Consider the following 24,798-nt stretch of genomic DNA (forward strand, 5'->3'; position numbering starts at 1 on the left):
TCTTGCACATTACTATAATATTAAAGATTACAAATAACAACAGAGCCCAAACTTTTAAAGGGTTAGTTCACCCAAAAATTCTGTCATTACTCACCCTCATGTCGTTTCACATTCGCAAGACCTTTGTTCATATTCAGAAAACAAATTAAGATATTTTTGATAAAATCCGATGGCTCAGTGAGGCCTGCATTGACAACAAGATAATTAACACTTTCAAATGCCCAGAAAGCTACTAAAGACACATTTAAGACACCTTTTTGTGCGCCAATAAAAACAAAACAATACATTTATTCAACAATATCTAGTGATGGACGATTTCAAAACACTGCTTCATGAAGCTTCGAAGCTTTATGAATCTTTTGTTTCGAATCAGTGGTTCGGAGCGCGTATCAAACTGCCAAAGTCATGTGAACTACTGAAATTTCGTGACGTTTCAAAACACTTATGACGTAACAAAGTCTCGTTTACTGAAATCATGTGACTTTGGCCGTTTTATACACGCTCCGATCCACTGATTCGAAAGAAAAGATTCGTAAAGCTTCGAAGCTTCATGAAGCAGTGTTTTGAAATCGCCCATCACTAGATATTGTTGAATAAAGTCATTTTTTTTTTTTTTGGTGCACAAAAAGTATTCTCATCACTTCATAACATTAAGGTTGAACCACTGTAGTCACATGAACTGTTTTAAATACATCTTTAGTAGCTTTCTGGGCATTTCAAAGTGTTAATTATCTTGCTGGTAATGCAGGCCTCACTGAGCCATCGGATTTTATGAAAAATATCTTAATTTGTGTTCTGAAGATGAACGAAGGACTTACGGGTGTGGAACGACGTGAGGGTGATTAATGACAGAATTTTCATTTTTGGGTGAACTAACCCTTTAAATTCAGTTGCTATTTATTTTTAGATATAATAATCAACACTCAAAAAACAAAAAAACAAAAAACAAAACAAAACATACATAAGGCAGGTTTTGCATTAAAGGTCCAGTGTGTAATATTTAAGAGGATCTATTGACAGAAATGCAATATAATATACATAACTATGTTTTCAGTGTTGTATAAAGACCTTACATAATGAACCGTTATGTTTTTATTACCTTAGAATGAGACATTTCTATCTACATACACCGCAGGTCCCCTTACATGGAAGTCGCCATTTTGCGTCGCCATTTTGCACCGCCATGTTTCTACAGTAACCCTAAATGGACAAAATGCTCTAGAGAGTGCTTTTCGTCACTATGTTGTTGTTCTTCTTCATGCAAAAAAGCTAGCTATAGTCAGTAAATAAAACACTGACACAATGATGAACAAGTAACAATAATAGGTTACACTTTATTTTAAGGTGTCTTTGTTACACTGTAATTATACATTTAATTACTAAGTAATATTAACTACATGTACTTACTATAGGGTTAGGATTAGGGTTTGGTTTAGGGTTCGTTGCATGTAATTATGCATAATTTATAGTTATTACTATAGTAACTACATGTAACATATGTAACAATGACACTACAATAAAGTGTTACCCAATAATATCAACATGTTCTCCAACCAATACAACTATATAGGTCGTTTGTCACTTCCCTGAAATATGACTCATAGGAGCGTTTACTAAAGTGGCGCCCCTATTGACAACAGGACACTTTCATTTTAATTCATGAAATATGACCCATAGGATCGTTTGCTTTCATTTGAATGCATTGTTCCCTTTTATCTGCGCCATTTTTCGGGTTTCGCATAGTTCAGCTGGTAGAGCATTGCAATAACAATATGCAATCATGTGATCATGTGATCGTGGGTTCGATCCCAGGGAACACATGTGCTCATAAAGTGCACTATAAACACATGTGCTCATAAAGTGCTCATAAATGCACTATAAATCACTAAGGGTAGGTTTAGGGGTGGGGTGGGGTGGGTGTAGTCATTAATAAAATTTAATTTTTGTAAATGGAAATAGGAGAAATGGTGTAAAAAGTCTACACATTGCATTTAAATGAACACGCATTTTGATTGGTAATGACAGTCATACGTCATTTCATGACGACAGACGTAACACGACACTGTCATTATTTTTACGCCCACTAGAGTGCGCATGACTTCAAAACGTAAATATAGGTTGTAATATGGTGCTATAGGGTCGTTTTTTTTTTTTTGGAGGACAGTCTGAATAATATTCACAATAACATATCGCTTTACTGAATAATTAAGTATATATAATATCTTAATTTATCTTTGTAAAGAAACATTGCTTCACTGGCTACTCTCTGCTGTCTCAGATGACATCTTTGTACTGTGTCGGCAACCGTAGGTTCTCTATATGCTTCGAAAGGGAGGGGCGATGGGGCGATGGGGCGATGGGGCGGTGGACTGAGCCGTTGGTTGCAATTTGCTACCTCACCACTAGATGCCGCTAAAATTTACACACAAATTTATTTAAACATATATTAAATATTTAAGACATTACTAACAGGTAAAGTAAATACAATGAATATATAAGCTAATATAGTGCAGATATTTAGTGAAATGTTTCCCTCTAGAGTTCATTTCTCCAGTAAACTAACATGCTGTGGACACTAAATGACTTGCCTGAGGTAAATGTAATGATACGTGAGATGTTATTCTCAAGCTGTTTTTCTTTTTATGTCTTTCCATAGTTGAAACATTGGCTGAGAGATTACACATAAACATATGCACAGACTGTCTGTTCTTCTTCTTCAGCGCTTTTTCCTGTTGTGGCAGTTAGCAAACAGGGTTGCATTACTGCGTGCGCCCCCTTCTGGACTGGAGTGTGGATCGCCTGTGACTGACTGTATTCGTCGTCTGACTGTATGCAACGAAACGTGACGTCCGTACCGTGATGGTTCGGGACGAATACATGTACAGTTACATATAATATCACTGTAAAACTTCACAGGAAATTCAGCCACACACACTTATATATGTTGTATAGCTTTAAGTGAGGACCTACATGTGATACCCACTACCTACCTACTATATTTATTTGAGTTATATAATAATTGTATACTGCATATAATTATATTATAAAACAGCAAAAACCTTCTTTATAAACTGCACACCCCCTCTAGAAAAGATACAATCCGATGCTAAACACTTTAAGAATGGACAAATGCATAACAGAACTACCATCTCAAAATGATACGAGTAAAGAAGCCTCCATGTAATTATCTTTTCTCTAGGGTGAATGCACATTTTCCATCTCATCAGAGTCTTAGCAGTAGAGCCACTATTGATGGGCCTGAAATCTCTTTCCATTACAAACAAGGAATAGATTTCCTCATTTTGATTTAGAAGTAATATTTCCTCAATGCCTAGAAACTGTGGCTTCTGAAACCACTGGAATTTCCGAACTACATGCTATTTGGACTTTATATCAGAGGTAGCAACAGACATGCTTCTGAATCTGAGTCTTAACAGTGATTGCTTTTGGAAGAGCACTATAATGATCTATAACCTGTGTAATCATAAGTCATTTTGCCTTCATTTATTTTTTTCCTACATAGAAACACATTAGTGTGAATAACAAAACTAAATATGGGTCTATTGATAACTGATAAGAAAGGGTGACAGAGAAGAACGAAATATACGTAGATGCAAAACTAAATGTTTACATATTGGTCTTGGAAACCCGTCCGACCAATTCAATTTAAAGATTTGCTCATTGCATTTTTTGCTCCCTTTCATTGTGCTATTTTTAAATAAACACAGCATGCTATAACTCTCTAAAGGTGTTAACCATCAGGATTTTAGGCTCCAGTCCTTTTGGATACTAAAACAGTTGTTAGGTTCCCCTGATTTCTAAAAGATGATGAATAATTCAGAAACGTTTGTTGTCATTTGGTCCACTCAGAACTGCCCAAATCTCATGTAGAGTCTGCTACAGATGCTGGCAGATCTGGACTGAAATGATTATCAACTCTAAATCGTGCTTGCCAGCTTTCCAGTAACACTGCTTCACAAAAAAACGTGTCAGAGAGTGCCAGGGAATGCAAGCCAATAGGCACCAGAAATTAATACCAGCAACGGGGCCCTTTAAGGTCTAGATTCCTTTGGATGCTTAACGTTAGTGTGTACCAGTGACTGGAAATGATTTCAAGGGTTGTCGGTGTCCGTACACAGAGTGTGAGCGAGGAAACGCACTCATGCAGAGCCCAGTCAGTATGTGTCCCTGATGCAATAAGCCCGCCTTCTCTCTGCCACCATCTGAAAGTTCTTAACATAATCTCTTACCCCCGTGTTTGAACAGGGCACTGAACAATAACATTTACTTAGAGTGGGATCTATCTAATTCAACCTATAATTATCTCTAGCCTCTTTTCCCAATAGTCATAGCTCCTTTTTTTCATTCAAACTGAATTATTAACATATGCAGAGAGTTGGAAGAGAATTCTGCTTAAGTTGTAATGGAAGATGTTTCTCTAGCAGTCAGGAATTGCTGTGGTCTGCAGAGATACGTGTATAAAACTCATCCAAAACGCCTATTAAAAAACAATAAATATTTAAAACAAAAACAATTTAAAACAAAGTTTTATGCTGATTTCAATGTTTTTCCCCCTTTTGTTCTTTAAGAAATTAAAAGATGAACTAAATATTTTGAGGTCAACAAGGTCAGAGAGGTCAAGGCACACGAAAAATGTTTTTACTTTAAACTTTAATATTGTGGAAAGCATAGTGCTTATGGTCTGTTTTACTTTACATAAATATGCATAGTAACAATAAATAATAATAATAATAATAATAATAACAATAGCTATTAATACTACTACTACTACTAATATAATAATAATAATAATAATAATAATAATAATGGGCATGACCACTAACAGGGAATGGCAAATAATAATAATGATAACTATTACTATTATTATTATTATTATTATTATTATTATAGTAATAATAATAATAATAACTATTCTTATTCTTAAGAATAAAATAAATACATATAATGAAAAAAAAAAAAAAAAAATAATAATAATAATAATAATAATAATAATAATAATGGGCATGATCCACTAACAGGGCATGGCAAATAATAATAATAATGATAATTATTATTATTATTATTATTATTATATTAATAATATAATTAATTAATTAATAATAATAATAATTATAATAATAATAATAATATAATTGTATAATAATATAATTAATAATAATAATAATAATAATAATAATAATAAGTATTATTATTATTAGAAGTAGTAGTTAGTATTAAAATAAATAAATAATAATGAGAATAATGAGAATAATAATTATTATTATTAAAATAATAACAATAATGATAACAATAGTAATAATAATAACTATTATTATTTTTATTATTAGTATTAGTATTATCAGTATTAAAATAAATAATGATGATATAATAATAATATGTATTATTATTAATAAAATAAATAATAATAATAATAACTATTATTATTATTATTATTATTAAAATAAATTATGATATAATAATAATAATAATAACTACTTTTATTATTATTAGTAGAAGTAGTAGTATTATTAATAATAAAATAAATAAATAATGAGAATAAGGAGAATACTGATGATGATGATGATAATAATAATAATAATAATAACAATTAAAGCAATTACGTTGTGCATTACAATGATTATGCAAAAGGAAATAAGTGTTCACAGCATATAAAGTAATTTAGGGTATCAATGCCTAAATAATAAAAGAAAGCAAAGTTAAATTAATAGTTATTATACACACATGCACACACATGCACGCACGCACACACGCACAATACAGTCCATAATCCAAACAATACTGGGTTACATTCAGCAAGGTAATCATAAAATCTTACAAAATCAAATTCTCAAAGGGACAAATGAGTTTTGAAAGCATGAAATACAATACAAAGTCAGTGCTCTCCAAATTTGTTAAAACACATAATTCACCTTTGATATGCAATACAAAGATCTCTGTCGGGTCATCTGAAAAAACACTACATTGTTATTGTGAGAATGTGTGCTTCTGCCAAGTTGCTTTATTAACTAGACGCGTGACCACACTTTTGGTGACGACGCACATTGGCAAGCCACGGGAGTAGACAGAACAAGTTTGGCTTTTATTTGGTCGTCCTCTTTCTCGTCTCCTAATCCTTCAGACATTACCTACAAGCCCATTGTTCAAAATCTCACCAAGTTGGAAATGTGACAGCTTTAATGTGCTTACAACTGCGCTGACCGGTCTTCACGTTACAAGAGTAATAATATTCTTGACAGGCCTATAGCTCCGGCGACCCGCAAGCACAGCAAACAAAACACTGCTACTACAGATGAAAATGGGAGGAAAACAGAGAGGTGGTGGTCTAAGGAGAGGCCACAAGGGGGAACGAACACCATTGGGGAAGCTACAATGAAACTGTCAATCTACTGCACAAGCTACTCATAACTGACTTCAGTCAGCTAGCCTTTTGACAACACAATTTTCAATTAATTATTTTTTTAGCTTTATATTAGGTGGCCTTAACTACTTTGTACTTACATAAAAAATAAGTACAAACCCAGCATTTTTTAGAGTGTAGTTAAGGCCACTTAATATAAAGTGGGACCTATTATTATTTACAAAACATTACAAACAAAGCACAAAAACGATTGTGATAGGATGATAGGATTAACCAGATTAATTTAAATAGCACCTAAACTCTACAATTTAAGATATTTTATATTATATTAAAATTTGAACACCCCCATTTACCTAAACATCATATTATTTTGCAAAAATATTGTATAATAGAATTAGTTATATCAAAAAGGATGCAAAATTCAGTGCAGGAAATCAAATGAATCTGTGCAACATTGTTTGAATCTTCCTGAATCAGTGTTTTGAAATCGGTCGTTATTTTGTTTTTTTGGCGCATCAAAAATATTCTCATTACTTTATAATATTAATATTGAATCACTGTACTCACATGAACTGATTTAAATATGTTTTTAGTACATTAATGGATCTTGAGAGAGGAAATGTCATTGCTGGCTATGCAGGCCTCACTGAGTCATCGGATTTCAACAAAAATATCTTAATTTGTGTTCCAAAGATTAACGAAGGTCTTACAGGTGTGGAACGACATGAATTAACCCTTTAATATTCCTCAGTACTTAAATGTATAATTACACTGTAACAAAGACACCTTAAAATAAAGTGTAACTGAATTTATTATATAAAAAAAAGGATGTAAAATTCCACACAGGCACCGAAGTGGAGTCAAATGAGTCAGTGAATCATTCTTTGAAACTGCTTTATTTAATGATTCATCCAAATGAAGTGATTCAATAAAATGAATCGGTTTATTTGGACAGTTCATTAAAACAAAGCTGTTCACAACTTTATGCATCATAATCATCATTACCTCAGTTTTGCTCTGTTGTAAAGCTGTAAATAGCACGTTTACGAACGCAACTGAAAATGTAGTTACCTTACTTTCCAACTCATAATAAAGGGCATTTCTCCTCGGATTGGAGGCGTTCTGAAGGGTGATGCAGGGGACAAGCAGGGACAAATGGCCTGGCGTCTGCCACCGTGTGAAGGAACACGCACTGCTACTGTGGGTGGGCCGAAGAGGAGGGTGAGGAGAGGGGTGGCCCGGCACTGTCCCCGACCTGCCGTGTTTGGATAAGGCCAGCAGAACATGTGGAGGAATCAGCATGAGGCATCACACCTGGAGGAAAAGACAACTAAACCCAAGCCCTGCTCCACGGCTCTGGCTCCGCCGAGTCTAGCCAGCATCTGGAAGTGATATCAGGAGACACACGGCCTCCAACCTTTCTCGCTGCTGGGCCGCGCTTTACCTTCATAATGTGAGAATTGGGAGAGCAAAACAAAACAAAAAAAGTGGGAACGTGTCAACATAAACCTCAACACTCCCTACTAAACAGAAGATTTGCAAGTAAAACAAAACAAGCGTGATTGTTTTCGTTTTGTCAAAATGCAGCAGGCTTTCGCTCGTGCCGCAGCCAGACTTTATAAAGATGTCACAGATTCCAGAGGATCTGCGCACCTGAAATCACATCTAACCGTGTCCATGTCCTTTCTGCATGAGAGACGGTAGAGAACAGCTGTCTGGCTGTATTTTTTTAACCCAAAGCAAAGTAGATCTAACAGAGCGAGGGTCCTCCTGAAGTGATAAGGTGCTGGAACAGGCCATGTTGTGACTGCTGTAAGATCTCCTCTCCTCTGTTTGTTTAAAGGATTAGTTCACTTCAGAATTCAAATTTCCTGATAATTTACTCACCCCCATGTTATCCAAGATGTTCATGTCTTTCTTTCTTCAGTCGAAAAGAAATGATGGTTGTTGAGGAAAACATTCCAGGATTGATTTCCATATAGTGGTTACCAATGGGTTGAAGATCCAAATGTCAGTTTCAGTGCAGCTTCAAAGAGCTCTACACAATCCCAGACAAGGAATAAGGGTCTTATCTAGCAAAACAATGGGTCATTTTCTAAAAAAAAAAAAAAAAACAAGTATATACTTTGTAACCACAAATGCTCGTCTTGCACTAGCTCTGTTATGCGCCACGCATTACGTAATCATGTTGGAAAGGTCACATGTGACAGGCGGAAGTGCCGCGGTAGGGCTAAAAACTCCATCTCATTTTCTCCTCAAACTTCACTCAAAAAAATAACTCTTTGAACGAACATAAATAAATCATGGAAAGGATTTCCACATGATTAAGTTGCTTTATTTCAGCATTGTGCAATTCTGTTATTCCAATTTAATGTACTTACGTTGGGTCAACTTAATTTATTAAGGTTGATTCAACTTATTTACTATGGTTGGGCACAGCTTAATTTAATAGTGTCAGCCCAACTAATTTGCAATGTTTTGTAAAATAAATTGTTTTCATATGCATTGATTTTTACAATTAATTCTTCTTGTTTAATTTTGTGATTTATTTAACTTTTGTGATGTTCTGTGTTAGAAATCTAGATGTTATACTGGATTCATCCTAAATTGCCTTAACTAAAAACATTGTAAAGCCTAAATTGATCAGAAGTCCATTGGTGGCAATGGTTTTACAATCAACATAGGCTTATAAAGCTTTTGGGAAAGGCAACCCAGAGCACTACCACAGTGATTACTTTCTTATTAAAGTAATTTGAAAGTTTGTTAGCAGGTCCTCAACCCAAGCACAAGTGCAACACTTCCCCACAATGGTAACCCTAAAACTATTAATTAACAGAAACTTTTAAATACCAACATAATAGAACAATAAACATTAAAAAGTCTTTACATTTTCTCATCTTCCTAAAAACTGCTTAAAATAACACTTTATTTCAACATTTACACTCCTAGTTCAACCCCTTTGCAAAGCATGATGGGAAGTGAAAATCCTGTTTGATTGAGTCCTGGTTGGGTTTACTTGATTGAAACATGTTATTTCAATATGAAAACATCAAGTTAAGTCAAAGAGTAATCGTTTCAAGTCAATTTAACATGAATCAATCACATTTAAACCAGAAACCTGATACACTGGTGTTGAATCAAAATAAATTGTTTAAATAAACTGAACAGCATCAAAAAATCTTTTTTTTGAGTGTTCAAAATCGTCCAACATCATTGTTTTACCTTTTTTTTTTGTAAAGTCCATTTGACTTAGTCTTTGCTTTGTAGACAGTGAATCAGTACTTCTGCGTGACCTTTCCAACTTGATTACGTAATGTGTGGCGCATCACAGAGCAGTGCAAGACAAGCATTTGTGGTTAAAAAGTTTATAATTTTTATTTATTTTTTTTAGAAAATGACCAATAGTTTCACTAGATAAGACCCTTATTCCTCATCTGGGATCATGTAGAGCTCTTTGAAGCTGCACTGAAACTGGCATTTGGACCTTCAACCCGTTGGTAACTGTTGAACTCCACTATATGGAGAAAATCCTGTATTTCTTTTCGACTGAAGAAAGAAAGACATAAACATCTTGGATGACATGGGGGTGAGTAAATTATCAGGAAATTTGAATTCTGAAGTGAACTAATCCTTTAAATGGATGCCATTTGCCCAAACTCACTTTTTGAATCCCACATACTGTAGGCTCCAGTTAGTAACACCACTGATAAGATGCTCAAACATACTTCTTTATAGTCCTCTTTACACAATCTTGAGCATCTCTTATAGCATAATTCATAGCAAAAGAGCCAGGTTTTTTTTTTTTTTCTGTCATATTTGTTGTTGTTGTTGTATTTTAAAGTCAGAGAATATTTTCACACCACAGAAACTGTACTGTTGCCATGCAAGACTTTTACCAGTTTAAAAGGAGAAATAGCTTCATTAAAATTCCAGCTGTGACCTTGGTATCATCTCTACAAAGAAGGAATGTGCATTTGCTTTTCAAACATTACGTTTTGTGGGAGGACTGGAACAGTTGAAAAGAAAAGATGGTACAAAGAAAAGCACAATGTAAGAAAATATTTAATAATTTAATCTCTTCCCACTGTTTTTCAATAGAATGCAACAGGGGAGATGTGAACAAAATTGGCACAGAGTTATATAAATAATGCTAAATAAACTGAACACATTAGGCAAACATACTGGAAAATTATCAAAAACAATTTCCAAATAGAAGAAGATTAATTGACTTATCAGTATTTACATTCAGAGATAATTACTGCATAAGCGCCTAGCAAAAATGAATTTTCTTAATCAATATTGTCTTGTTTTTCAGTACACTGTTTTGTTAGCATTTCGTTTTTATTTATCCAAGATATTAAGACTTGTATGCTTTAGAAAATATATCTTGAGTTATGTTTTTTGTAAACCTTAATAAATGTTAGATTAATGCTTAAAGTTACACTATGTAACTTTTTTGTTCAAAATTAACAAAATTTAAATGAGTCAATTACACTATGAAAGCAATCCGGTCAAATGTGTTTTCAACTACCTCAGGAAGTGGTCGCAAGTGGACAAGCTTAAAACATTTTAGACCGTGTTCACACCTGTATTTAGCATCGTCCACTCGTGATCCGATCGACCAAAACGCATATTAATACCAGGGGTAAACAGAGCCTAAACTGGTTATATCTCTTAAGCCTAATGAGCGTTTTTTGAGCAGTAGGATAATCTTTCTCTCTTTTTTCAGTTATGAGAAAGAACCATATTCATCCGCAGTCACGCAGAGCCGAAACACAACCGAAACAATGTTTTTCTGCAAAATGCATGCAGCTTTGTTTTTTAACCGCTACAGGGCTAAAAGTTACATAGTGGAGGCCTACTTTTTAAAGCAAGAAAAAAAATGGGTAAGAAAAAAATGTCTGTATTATTTGTATTTTTGTAAATGTTTATTTTGCATACAAAATATTTGTGTATTTTGATTTTGTATATTTGGTGTTATTTCTTCAGCTTTATTCAGACCAAAATTGGACTTTTCTATGAGCTATTCAGTGGTTTTCAATCCTGGTCCTGGGGTCCCACAGCACATTTTCTTCGGCTGCATCTGAAATCACATCCTTCCCTACTATATAGTAGGCGAAAAACTCTCCGTATTCCGTATTCACTGTAAACTCATAAAAGAGTAGGCAAAAAGCATCTGGATGACTGAATACTTCATGTGTATTCGATGGACACTTTACTATCCCATAAGGCCACTGGAGAGGAGTTATGAATGGCAGTGACGCGACGCAACTGACGCTGGTAGGTCACATGATGAATGTAGTACATCCATACTACATTCACACTACACACATTCATACTATATACTTTTTTTTTTTTTAGCGGTCGTGGTGTAATTACTAATTCAAAATAAGTACCTACTCCGAGAGTATGCGATTTCAGACGCATCCCATGTCTTTCTGATTTAACACCTGATTTAGATCATCAGCTTATTAGCAGAGAGCTCCATGAACTGAACTGAGTTGATGCATTGCTGTAGTCCCCAGGATCTATTCAGTGGTTTACAAAGTCACTATTTGAAAGGCGGCTTCAAAAGGGGCTTTGTGACTCCTGCAGTCACGCTAAGCATAAAGTACTGGAGAACTGTTTGAAAGTCAATGCGGTACTTTTTCTCTCCACTTGATGGTGCAGCAGATGATCCCGTCAGTTCAAGCTCATCATGTCTACCTCCACATGCATTCAGTGGAGTGATACTGTCAGCAGATGTGATGAACAATATGTGATGGAATCTCATCTCTGAATCCAGAAAACATTTACTCTAACAGCCAGCTATACATACAGGTGTCCATTTCCATATTTGTCCAGGAAGCTCAAAGATATTGAGATTAAATGAACAAATGAAATACCAACATGAAATTATCATTCAATCAAAATTCATGAGGGTCCATTGAGGGGAAGAGAAAAGCAAACATGAGCATAACATTGAATCTAAACACAGAACAATTATTTGCCATTAGATTACGAACAGTGTAATCTATCTGATGCAAACAGATGTGAATTTGTTTACGAGCTTATGATTTATTTATGCAAGCATTATTTATGCTTCATGTTTCTAAGAAAGTGCCGGTGCCTAAACACCTTTATTTTCATTTCATGTGTAGAAACATCCTGCTTTACAAAGAACATGCAGCTTCTTTTACTTACTTAACATAATCAAAGAAATGAAAGTTATTTTACTTTGATCTTAATATCTCTACAATATCTTCATATATATGAACAAAACAACACAAACATAAACAGTAGGCTATATATGTGTATAGCCTATTCATATTTATGCTACCTTTGAGCTGCATTAAACAGCAGATTGTAAATTGTATATATATATATATATATATATATACACACACACACACACACACACATATATATACTACAATGGCTACAATAATAACATAATAAATATGAATGAAATATAAAATACTCTATATATGAAAATAAAACCGCCAGAAGGTGGCAGCAGGTCACTGTCTTAAAGAGTGAGTCATTCTGTCATTCGTTCAACTGATTCATTCAAACAGCTGACTCATTCATAAAAAAACAAAGATATGACATCTAAAGTGTGTAAGGTAGTACAACTAGATCTCTTTTATCGAATCCAAAAGGTTTTAATAATATTTTGCTACATATAAAAGTATTTTAAAGATTCTGATGTCAAAAGGTCATTCAGTTTAACTGTCCAAAGGCCAATGCAGCCATTTCATTTGTGATTAAAATATCTTAAAATGTAATAAATGTATATATTTTTTATTCTGGCATGATTTTATAACATTATATATCAACATAGTGCAAAATGGTATTAAAATTATGTGTAGAAGTCGTTGCTTTGTTATGAGAAAGAATGTCCAGAAAAATGAATTTCATTGATGTCATTCGGAGTAACCAATATAAAGGGACAATTTTGGATAAAGTCGTGCAAACAATATCATATAACAGGATGTGACATCATTCAGAACCCTGCAAAGGACCACATAGCTGTGAATCGAAGTAACTAACTTTCTTTGAACTATTTGGAAAAATCATCAATCATCAAATGATCATGTTTTCATTGCTCATATGCATGTCCCGAAACTTCAGGTCATTCGGTACAACCGCAATATTACAACATGGAAAATGTTGTAATATTTTAAAAACTTGTACTAAATATAAAATATTTGATTGTCCTTTTGCTAGCTAGATAGATATCAGCCTGTTAGCAATGTTTGAAAATATCGTCATTCGGTATAACCAAAAGTGTCAATCGGTAAAACCGAAATTTTGGTTAAACCGAATGACTTTTTTGGTGACAAATTTTGTCCATCTTGTATGACAAAAGCAGTGCTAATTAATTATAAAAACCACATAATTTCATTGTTAACACTTAATAAAACTTCAAAATTAATTAAATCTCCATTATGTTTTTTTACACTTTTAAAAACTTTATTCGTCAATAAACCATATATATATATATATATATATATATATATATATATATATATATATATATGCAATACAACACCAAATTAATGTGTTAAATCGACATCCCTTATATATATAAAGAGGGTGGGAAGGACTAACAGCCTTATGCAAAACCAGATTTTACCCCCACATAGTGTACTTCAAGGACAGTAGCAAAGAACACACGCACAATGACCCATTATATTTGAAAAATGAAACGTCTGAATTCACCATAAACCTGAGCTCTTGTGACTTGCATGCTATACTGCCCACCCTGAAAACTACCACTCAACACAACACAATATTACCTAAATTCAAACCAACAGAACATTTAAGCTGTCATATATCGGCATCAGAAACAATGGCATGAGAAATATATTCAAATATCTAGTCCACATAAGTTACAACAGAACATAACTAGATGTTCTTGTTACATATAGTGAACTATAGCGCATAATTCACATACATGTTTATATAAGTAGAGTTTAAGAAAGTATTCCATCCCTGGTTTGTGTTATCCTTCATAACACAGTGTCCTCCTCACACTGACTTTGCCCGTTTGGTTTATGACCCTCAGCAGACAGTGTCTCTCAGGGAGCCGCACAAGGAGAAATGCTATCCAGAGTGACATCCAAAACCCGCTGGTGTATTTGTTCCTTCCTGTTTGCTCACACCTGTGTGTTCTCAGTTATGATGTTATCAGAGCCCTGCACCTGCTGCTCAGGTGGAGCTCACCAGCAACATAAACAAAGAGTTATTAATATCTATCACAGCATTTTTGTAAAACTTGATACCCAGCTGTCACGTCAGCTGAAAGCGGCTGTTCTTCATCCTTTTGAAGGGCAAAGCTGGGCTGTAAAACATGATAGGATCAGAGCAGGTAAGAGAGGATTGGAAAATAACAAACAGCTTTTTTAACTCATTGTTTTGCTTATACATTTGCAGTGTAGAGAGCTAAAATGGTCTCGGAGGACTTATATAATGACGAAAAAGCACACAGACACACCCCTAGTGAAGGATCTCAAGTTCGCACAGTAAGATCATTCAGTCACAATAGTGGGGTGTTTGAGGTCAAGTGTGTGTTATATCTGAGAGGACAGACAGAAACAGAATCTCATTCTTTCTATAGGGAGAATCTAAAAATACTTTTTATATTGTGGTTCATCAGTCACCGTAACCAGAAGCTGTTCACAACAATAATTTCACAAAAGTTAGTTGTTACCAAGGAAGTAGTTACTTGGTTACCAACAAGATAAAAGTGCCAGTGAAGAGTTTGAGATGAAATATGACATGTAAATGTAATTACAAATTAAACTATAACTTAAATTATGCAAAAAGTGTGAAAATGTTGAATTTTGTGTATTTTGAGCTATGAAAATTAATCGTCAGTTACGGAAGTTATGGAAGTCAGTCTGGTAGAAGCTAGATATTTGACTTTATAACTTGTTAAATATGGATATTTGTCTTACACAAATGCTTCGCTTCACATCAGAAGGCCTTTATTAACCCCCCTGGAGCCGTGTGGAGTACATTTATAATGGATGGATGGATGCGCTTTCTTGAGATTCAAACTTGTTGGTCTTGTTCACTGCCATTATAAATCTTGGACATGTCAGGATATTTATTAATATAACTCTGATTGTGTTCATCAGAAAGAAGAAAGTCATATATATTGCTGGGATGGCTTGAGGGTGAGTAAATCTTGGGGTAATTTTCATTTTTAAAGTGAACTAATCCTTTAAGGCAGGGGTTCCCAAACTTTTCAGCCCACGACCCCCAAAATAACGATGCCAGTGACTCGCGACCCCCACTATCCTCGGAGGTGGTTAACGAGTTGTGCATAAAGGCGCACACGCACTAACGCATGTTTCACACATACTCTGTTTGCAGTGCGCATTTTTTTCTGTAAACATATTAACGGATTTCACACTGCACGCGGATGCGGTCCGGCAGTGCGTTCCAGGAGCGGTGCGTCTGCAGCAGTGCAGCGATCATTTACGCGCCGTGTCTACTTTTGCTGTGCTGCACAGCGCTGAATTAAAACGACAGCGCACTGTTCGCATTAAAATAAACATGTATTGACGCGAAAAAAATAGTAATTTCACCACAGATTCATATAGTTCAAAGTCTCTGTTACACAGTTTAAACACGGCTTTTTTTGCCTCGGGTAAAGCAATGAAAATAACACCTTACCAGGCATTTAGGTGAACAAGGAGACATAAACAATAGCACTCGTCTCTTCGTGAAGGTGGAAAAACAGTTCTTTATGATCTGAGGGATTTTAAAAAGATTTAAAAGGAAAGAAAAGACGAGAGTCGCCTGTTTTTGTCTATTTTAAGTTTTAAAAAAAAAAACGTTTTTGATTTTAACATAAAGCTTACGTTTAAATGTTTTGCCACTTGCGTGAGCAACATAATATATAAATCTAAAGTATTACGTCAGATAAATATAAAGTAATGAATAAAACGTTTAAATATAGTGCATTTAAACGTAACATATGAAATATAGTGTAGGCCTATACAAAGAGATTCGCTGTGCTGACAAGCCATATTCAGTAACAACTTTTGGATTTGAAATAAAAATAAGTAAATGTTGTGTTTGTGATAAACATCCATGGATCAGTTGCGCACTGCAAACGCGGCATATGTGAAGCGCGTGCTTCTCCGCTCTCCTCCGCTGGCCTCTCTGCGTTGTCTTTTCTGATCGATATTAACCAACGTTTCATTTCGACAAAAATAATATCCAAAGCTTAAAGCCTAAAGAATTGCCTACGTGCACATGTCTGAATGTTTAACATGGTGCAGTAAACTGACCTGCTGCAGCTGATGCTGTTGCTACTGTCATTAATCTGTCGTAATCACGTCAGGAGTCACGGTCAAGGGAAAGGAAAATCGAAAGGTTGATGGCTTTTTTTTATTTGCATGGTTTTTGTTTTTAATTTAACTACTATTTTTAGTATTTTGTGACAAGTATTGATAGAATATACTATTTCTAATCGTTTATTTATTTATTTTATTTTATTTATTTATTTTTTGATTTCTGGAAATCATCTCGCGACCCCTCCCTCACTGTCTCGCGACCCACCGGGGGGTCGCGACCCCCACTTTGGGAACCACTGCTTTAAGGGCTCAGAGCGTAGCAGGTATATTAGGCTGCTATCACTTTAAGACCTAATGCTGGGATACACGGATGCACATCCGATATTCTAGAACTGTTTAAGTTTTCTTAAGACATAGCCGACTGTGTTTATGTGACTACTCTCCAAAACTGACATTTTGACATAATGTTCTGTGTATTTGTCCATTCAGATGCGAAAGAGAACTCAATTCAGTACTCGTGCACTGAGGTAGCTTTCTGTGTGCATGGCTGCGTGCTTCAGGTGTGCACGCACAGAAAACCACACCAGATCTCGCTTTTGTGTCATCCTTTTTTTCAGATTTATATGTCTGCTCTTCTCTTTCTCCCAGACATTTACATTTTTTAACAATTTATGAGACATGCAGCAAGTGTATGTCCCGCCCGGTAGATCAGCGCGTTACAATTCTATCAAGCAGGACATCATTCTGACTGGATCTCTTTCCAAATTGTCCATAACATTTTCATCCAGTTTTTATTCGTTGACAAAAATGTCAATAGATTTTCGTCATAGTTTTTGTCATTCAAAGCTGGTTTTTATTTAGTCATCATCTATTTTTCATCTGTGAAAAAATGTCGACGCTGTGAAAATAATGACGCTAATTATTTGTCAACAAAATTAACACTACAGTCTACCAATACTCTAATGACAGTTAGTTGACAAGTTACTTATAGTTTGTAGAATGTCTAAAGTGGACCATCTGAATAAAAAGCACACACTGTCATGCATGCAAACACAAAACACCATCATGGTTACAGACATGACACTAAAATATTTCAATGAACATTCATTTAACAACATAAGATGTAACGTAACAAAACACTCCATAACTGATAATAAAAAACTAGAACAAACAATTATTTAAAACATCAAATGTGACGCGTCACAAAGGAAATTGACTTTTCGCAAAGACCCGCCCCCCGTAGTTACCGTTACTACGTCCGTGGCGTTAAAAAGCTACAGTCAGGATTAACTAAAGACACGCAATGAAAAATATCACTGAAAAGGCATGGACAGGATTATTTTTGCGGTTGATCTTATTGCATATGCATATGTAGGAGCTTCCCTTTCAGACGCAAAATTTATGGGAGGAGAGTATTTAAATGAATCATAGGTGATTTACTAAGGTTTAAGCTAGTCAATTTACTGGTATTTTGTGCCATTATTTACCGCCCAGAAAAGCACGTCTTAAACCAGACGAATTTGCCCTGTTTAGTAAATCTGGCAATTCAATCGTGGAAAATGTCAACACATACCATTTTCAAGTTCAAGTCCACCAACGTTAATCTACTAACTCTCCTGTCTGGTTTGTTTGTTGGGCAGTTTTTTTTTCACTGTAAATTATACGATGACTTGTTCTTTTTCACTTCCAAAAATGTAACAGTATTTTAGTGTAAAACATCAAATCTCCCTTAGATTTATTAGTTTTTCACCGTATATAGTTTTACCGTAGCATTTTTACAGATTTTACCATTAAAATTACAATTTTTACAATAAACACAATGCAACATTTGTAATGTGTGGAAATAAAAATATTATATAACAAATTATTGAAAAATTCTAAAATGATGAATGTGAAGAATATGTCCACTGTTAGACATTGCTAGTAGAAAAATTATCCAGTAACAGTGTAAAAAGTGTGTTTTCAAAAAGTTTACCTAGCCAAATTGCATTTTAAAAACCAAATTGCATTTTAAAAATAGCTACATCACATTCAACTGCGTTGCTTGAAAATAATTCAACAAAAGCAGCTATAAACATTCGCATAGCTTCCATCTCCTCTTGCATCCTACTCCAGTCTTTGACTCTTTGACTGTGTAATTCGCCTTTCCCCTCCAGCTTGTGTGATCATGTCAATGGGAGACAAAAGCAGTCATCCTGAATGGCACATTAATTTCCCTCTGCTCATCCAACTGCGTCCCTGCCTCCTCGCTGCCTGAGGAGCAACAGCCCCGGCACCAGCCAGTAAACATGATCACACTAAACACGCTCTGAACTAATGGGTTGTTTACAAACAGGCCAGCGAGGGTGAGATCCCCACACTAATGAAGGCTACGTTCAGAGTAACGACCCCACACCTCCCAATCACCACCAGTGTTTGTGAAGAAATTTGTCTGTGGTTCTGCCCTGATTTGATCATTTACATTACTGCACAGTCTTGATGATGTCTCGATGTACACGCTGAAATTGTACTCAGCATGCTTATTGACCTAAAGTGGACTAATGAATACCAAAGAAATGACATTGTTATTCAGTGTCAGTCATTGTTCAATATATTCAGATGACACTTATAATGGGATGATGTTCAATTATCTTTCAGTTATGAAAGATAATTGTTTCGTTAGCATGTTGCTAATGTACTGTTAAATGTGGTTAAAGTTACCATTGTTTCTTACTGTATTCATGGAGACAAGAGAGCCGTCGCTATTTTCATTTTTTTAAACACTTGCAGTCTGTATAATTCATAAACACAACTTCATTATTTATAAATCTCTCCAACAGTGTGTAATGTTAGCTTTAGCCACGGAGCACTATCAAACTCATTCAGAATCAAATGTAAACATCCAAATAAATACCATACTTATGTGATTAGACATGCTGCATGACGAACACTTTGTAAAGATCCATTTTAAGGCTTATATTAGCTGTGTGAACTTTGTTTATGCTGTTTAAGGCAAGCGCGAGCTCCGTGGGCGGGGACCGCGAGGATTTAAAGGGGCCACAGCCTGAATCAGCGCATATTTAATGATGCCCCAAAATAGGCAGATAAAAAAAATGAATTAAAAAAAATCTATGGGGTATTTTGAGCTGAAACTTCACAGACACATTCAGGGGACACCTTAGACTTATATTACATCTTTTAAAAAGACGTTCTAGCTGTGAAACTTTTCAAACTACCTTTCACCTACACCAGTGGTTCTCAACTGGTTTTGCCATGGGACCCGCATTTTCCTATGGAAGCTTGTTTCCGCTACTAAATAAAAAAGATAAAAAAGATAATTGTGACTTTTTATCTCATAATTCTGACTTATTTTTCTCAGAATTGCGAGATTTAAACTCGCAATTGCAAGTTTTGAAGTCAGAATTGCATGATATAGTCAGAATTGTGAGTTTATTGCGAGTTTTTGACTTTATAAACTCGCAATTCTGACTTTATCATACAATTCTGACTTTATAACTCGCAATTCTGACTTTATATCATGCAATTCTGAATTTATTCTCACGCAGTTCTGACTATCATGCAATTCTGACTTTATAACTCACAACTCTGACTTTATAACGCAATTCTGACTTTATATCACACAATTCTGACTTTATATCACGCAATTCTGACTTTATATCATGCAATTCTGACTTTATATCACATAATTCTGACTTTATATCACGTAATTCTGACTTTATATCACGCAATTCTGACTTTATATCTCACAATTCTGACATTATATCACAATTCTGACTTTATATCACGTAATTCTGACTTTATATCACTCAATTCTGACTTTATATCATGTAATTCTGACTTTATATCACTCAATTCTGACATTATAACTCACAATTCTGACTTTATAACTCACAATTCTGACTTTATATCACGTAATTCTGACTTTATATCACGTAATTCTGACTTTATATCATGCAATTCTGACTTTATATCGCGCAATTCTGACTTTATATCACGTAATTCTGACTTTATATCACTCAATTCTGACTTTATATCACGTAATTCTGAATTTATTCTCACGCAGTTCTGACTATCATGCAATTCTGACTTTTTAACTCACAATTCTGACTTTATAACGCAATTCTGACTTTATATCACATAATTTTGACTTTATATCACGTAATTCTGACTTTATATCACGCAATTCTGACTTTATATCACTCAATTCTGACTTTATATCACGTAATTCTGACTTTATATCACGCAATTCTGACTTTATATCTCACAATTCTGACTTTATATCACAATTCTGACTTTATATCACGTAATTCTGACTTTATATCACTCAATTCTGACTTTATATCACGTAATTCTGACTTTATATCACGCAATTCTGACTTTATATCGCGCAATTCTGACTTTATATCGCGTAATTCTGACTTTATATCACTCAATTCTGACTTTATATCACGTAATTCTGACTTTATATCACGTAATTCTGACTTTATCTCACAATTCTGACTTTATATCTCACAATTCTAACTTTATATCATGTAATTCTGACTTTATATCACTCAATTCTGACTTTATATCTCACAATTCTGACTTTATAACTCACAATTCTGACTTTATAACTCACAATTCTGACTTTATATCACGCAATTCTGACTTTATATCATGTAATTCTGACTTTATATCACTCAATTCTGACATTATAACTCACAATTCTGACTTTATAACTCACAATTCTGACTTTATATCACGTAATTCTGACTTTATATCACGTAATTCTGACTTTATATCATGCAATTCTGACTTTATATCGCGCAATTCTGACTTTATATCACGTAATTCTGACTTTATATCACTCAATTCTGACTTTATATCACGTAATTCTGACTTTATATCACGTAATTCTGACTTTATCTCACAATTCTGACTTTATATCTCACAATTCTGACTTTATATCATGTAATTCTGACTTTATATCACTCAATTCTGACATTATATCTCACAATTCTGACTTTATAACTCACTTTATAACTCACAATTCTGACTTTATAACTCACAATTCTGACTTTATATCACGCAATTCTGACTTTATATCACGCAATTCTGACTTTATATCACGCAATTCTGACTTTATATCACGCAATTCTGACTTTATATCACGTAATTCTGACTTTATATCATGTAATTCTGACTTTATATCACTCAATTCTGACATTATATCTTACAATTCTGACTTTATAACTCACAATTCTGACTTTATATCTCACAATTCTGACTTTATAACTCACAATTCTGACTTTATATCTCACAATTCTGACTTTATATCTCACAATTCGGACTTTATAACTCACAATTCTGACTTTATAACTCACAATTCTGACTTTATATCTCACAATTCGGACTTTATAACTCAAAATTATGACTTTATAACTCACAATTCTGACTTTATATCTCACAATTCGGACTTTATATCTCACATATATCCCTTATATCACGCAATGCTGAAAAAAAAAAAATGTCAGAATTGTGAGATAAATAGTCGCAATAACCTTTATTAGTTTTTATTTCATCATAGAAACAAAGCTTCCATATTTTTCCATGGTCATTAAGCCGCGACCCAATTTTTTTTTTTGGATTTTGACTTTAAAAAAATTGCACGCAATTTAAGTGCACACGCTACGAGCAAAGTATAATGGCTGACAGGAAAGTTCATTTTTCTGAGGTGAGAAACTTTTTATTTCGTGACAACTTTAGAAAATAATGTTAGAATAATGACAACATCTGTGAATCAGGACCACACGTTTATCTCAGGCACTCATCTGACAGAAGAGTCAACATCTTTCACACAAATCTTTCAAAATAAAAGCCTCGTTTCAGAAAAAAAAAGAATTACGTTTGTTGTTTATTTGACTGCACACTCCACGGCCTACTCAAAACGGTCCTGCGACCCACTTTAATCACATAAATGTCGACTTAAAAAATCCAAATTCGTTCAACCCCCAATAAAGTAGCATGATACAATGCTATAGCCATTGTTTACAAGGATGGGCAACTTCGGTCCCGTTCTGCAGAGTTTAGCTCCAACTCTAATCAAACATACCTGAACAAGCTAATCAATGTCTTCAGGATTACTAGAAAGCTAAAGGAAGGTGAGTTTTTATCAGGGCCGGAGCTAAACTCTGCAGGACAGCGGCCCTCCAGGACTGACGTCGTCCATCCCTGATCTAGAATATTTCTATTGTGCTCTATGAAGTGACATCTCTGACTATGAGGCTGTATTCAGCCTGCATTGGTGCTAAAAACAAAGCACGTCCGCCATTTAGCTATGTTCTATTCAAAAAGATTTTCAATCTCATGCAGAACAGCAAAAATCGAACTTAGCTGATTAGATTACTTGTCATCCTGGACTGCTTCAGCATTTGAAGCGATTCTACCCCATATACTCCACTCTAAACACCATTCGTCCTGTCTGCGAGTATTTAATGAAATGTAAACAGACTGAGTCTCCAACCAGGGAACAACTGCTATAGGAAAGCTGTCAGGCTAATTCAAACCATTGATCATCACTGGGCAGGTGTTCTCCTTGTGTCCCACAGTCATCCATTGTTTATGAACTCTTTGCGATGCAAAACCTGGGAGTAAAACAACCGAAAACATTGCGGAAGACGATTTTCAGCCCTATCCTACCCAGAATCTCCCCTTTCCACGCTGAAGATCGATGATACCACATTAGATGCTTGAGTACAACAAATGAGCTTGTAGTAATGAGAGCCGAGTTTGGAAGCTTTGGGGAAGAAACGAGTTTGATCTGTTATTTTCTTTCTTCAATTTCATGTTCTCTGCAGAGCAGCTGTAATGAGCTATCATACGCCGGCAATTTCTACTTCGCGTTAGGACTTATTATGTGCATTTGTGCGAGGGTCAACGTGACAGTGTGAGTCATGAATTCTGATGAATGAAGTTGAACATAAACTCGCCGTGCTAATCTACAGTTCCTCTGGGGTGATGTTTACCTTTATGGAGGTTATAGATACAGCTCTACACAAGCAGGATTTAGCTAATCCTCTCATATGTGCACTTACAATCCATTATCATTCACATTTAAATGAACACGCGGCCCAAACCCAAAACCCTGCGGATGGGAGGATATATATTCTCAGTTTTTCTATGAAGAGTTTAGATTGGTATAATTCGCCTCAAATGAGCCAAAGCTGAAATCCTCAGAGCAGGCGTAATGTAGAAGAATAGTCGGTTTACAGGTAGAGCTTTATCTCTATAGATTTCTCTCGTTTGAATGTATAAGCTGAGCTGGCGTGGCTGTGGATTGACAGCGTGTGCACGGACTCTGCGAATCCTCATTCGCTCATGAGCGGCTCTGTGGGCCCTGCCGTCCAGATTAGGCATCCGAGGACACAGCGCTGGTGGATGATAAGGCTCCTTCTGCTGTCGCGGTCGTCTGCGGATGGCCGTCTGGCTGGCGCCTGCCGCTGCTATCTCTGACCAGGCTCTGGGTCTGTCTCAGACCTGTCTGAAGCCAGCTGGTGACAGCTGGCTTTCAACCGGCTCTGGGCCTTCTCTCCTCCCAAAGATCATCCTTATCATCACTCATTTCCCTTTCCACCCAGCGCAGAAATGAAAGAATACAGCAGGGATAAGTGGATGTTATGGGGAAAGGTCAGTCGGTCTACATTCAGGCATAAGGATTGGTCACTCCTGTTGTTTTATGTGAGCTGTAAATTGTTATTATTTTATAATCTACTAATAGAATGAAAAAAAAAAAAAAAATACATGTGCAGTTACTATTATAAATGGTCTTTTCAATCTTTTGGTCATTTTGAACATATGCCCCTGGTTTCACAGACCAGGCTTAAGCTTAGTCCTAGACTAAAATGCATGTTTGAGCTGAAAGAAACTTGCACTGGCATATCTTAAAATATGTCAGTTCTAATGTTTTGTCTCAGAATTAACATCAGTAATGTTTTTTTTTTTTGTTGTTTTTTTTCCTAAGGCACGTTTATAAAAGCTACTTAAATGTCCCGATTAAACTAAGGATTAATCCTGGCTTAATCTAAACCCTGTCTGTGAAACTAGGCCAATATATTTCATGATTTGCACTATTCATACACTGGGTTAGTA

General features: G+C 35.1%; 1 long non-coding RNA gene across 1 annotated transcript in view; it reads right to left on the reverse strand.

Moving 5' to 3' along the window:
* Positions 1-13,930: 13,930 nt before the first annotated feature.
* LOC125269111 overlaps positions 13,931-24,798 on the reverse strand; it is a 180,407-nt gene continuing 169,539 nt past the window's right edge. Inside the window, exon 4 of the long non-coding RNA XR_007185031.1 lies at positions 13,931-14,705. This is a non-coding gene — a long non-coding RNA (uncharacterized LOC125269111). The remainder of the gene's footprint in view (positions 14,706-24,798) is intronic.

Source organism: Megalobrama amblycephala, linkage group LG5 (genome assembly GCF_018812025.1).
Source record: "Megalobrama amblycephala isolate DHTTF-2021 linkage group LG5, ASM1881202v1, whole genome shotgun sequence".
NCBI lineage: Eukaryota > Metazoa > Chordata > Actinopteri > Cypriniformes > Xenocyprididae > Megalobrama > Megalobrama amblycephala.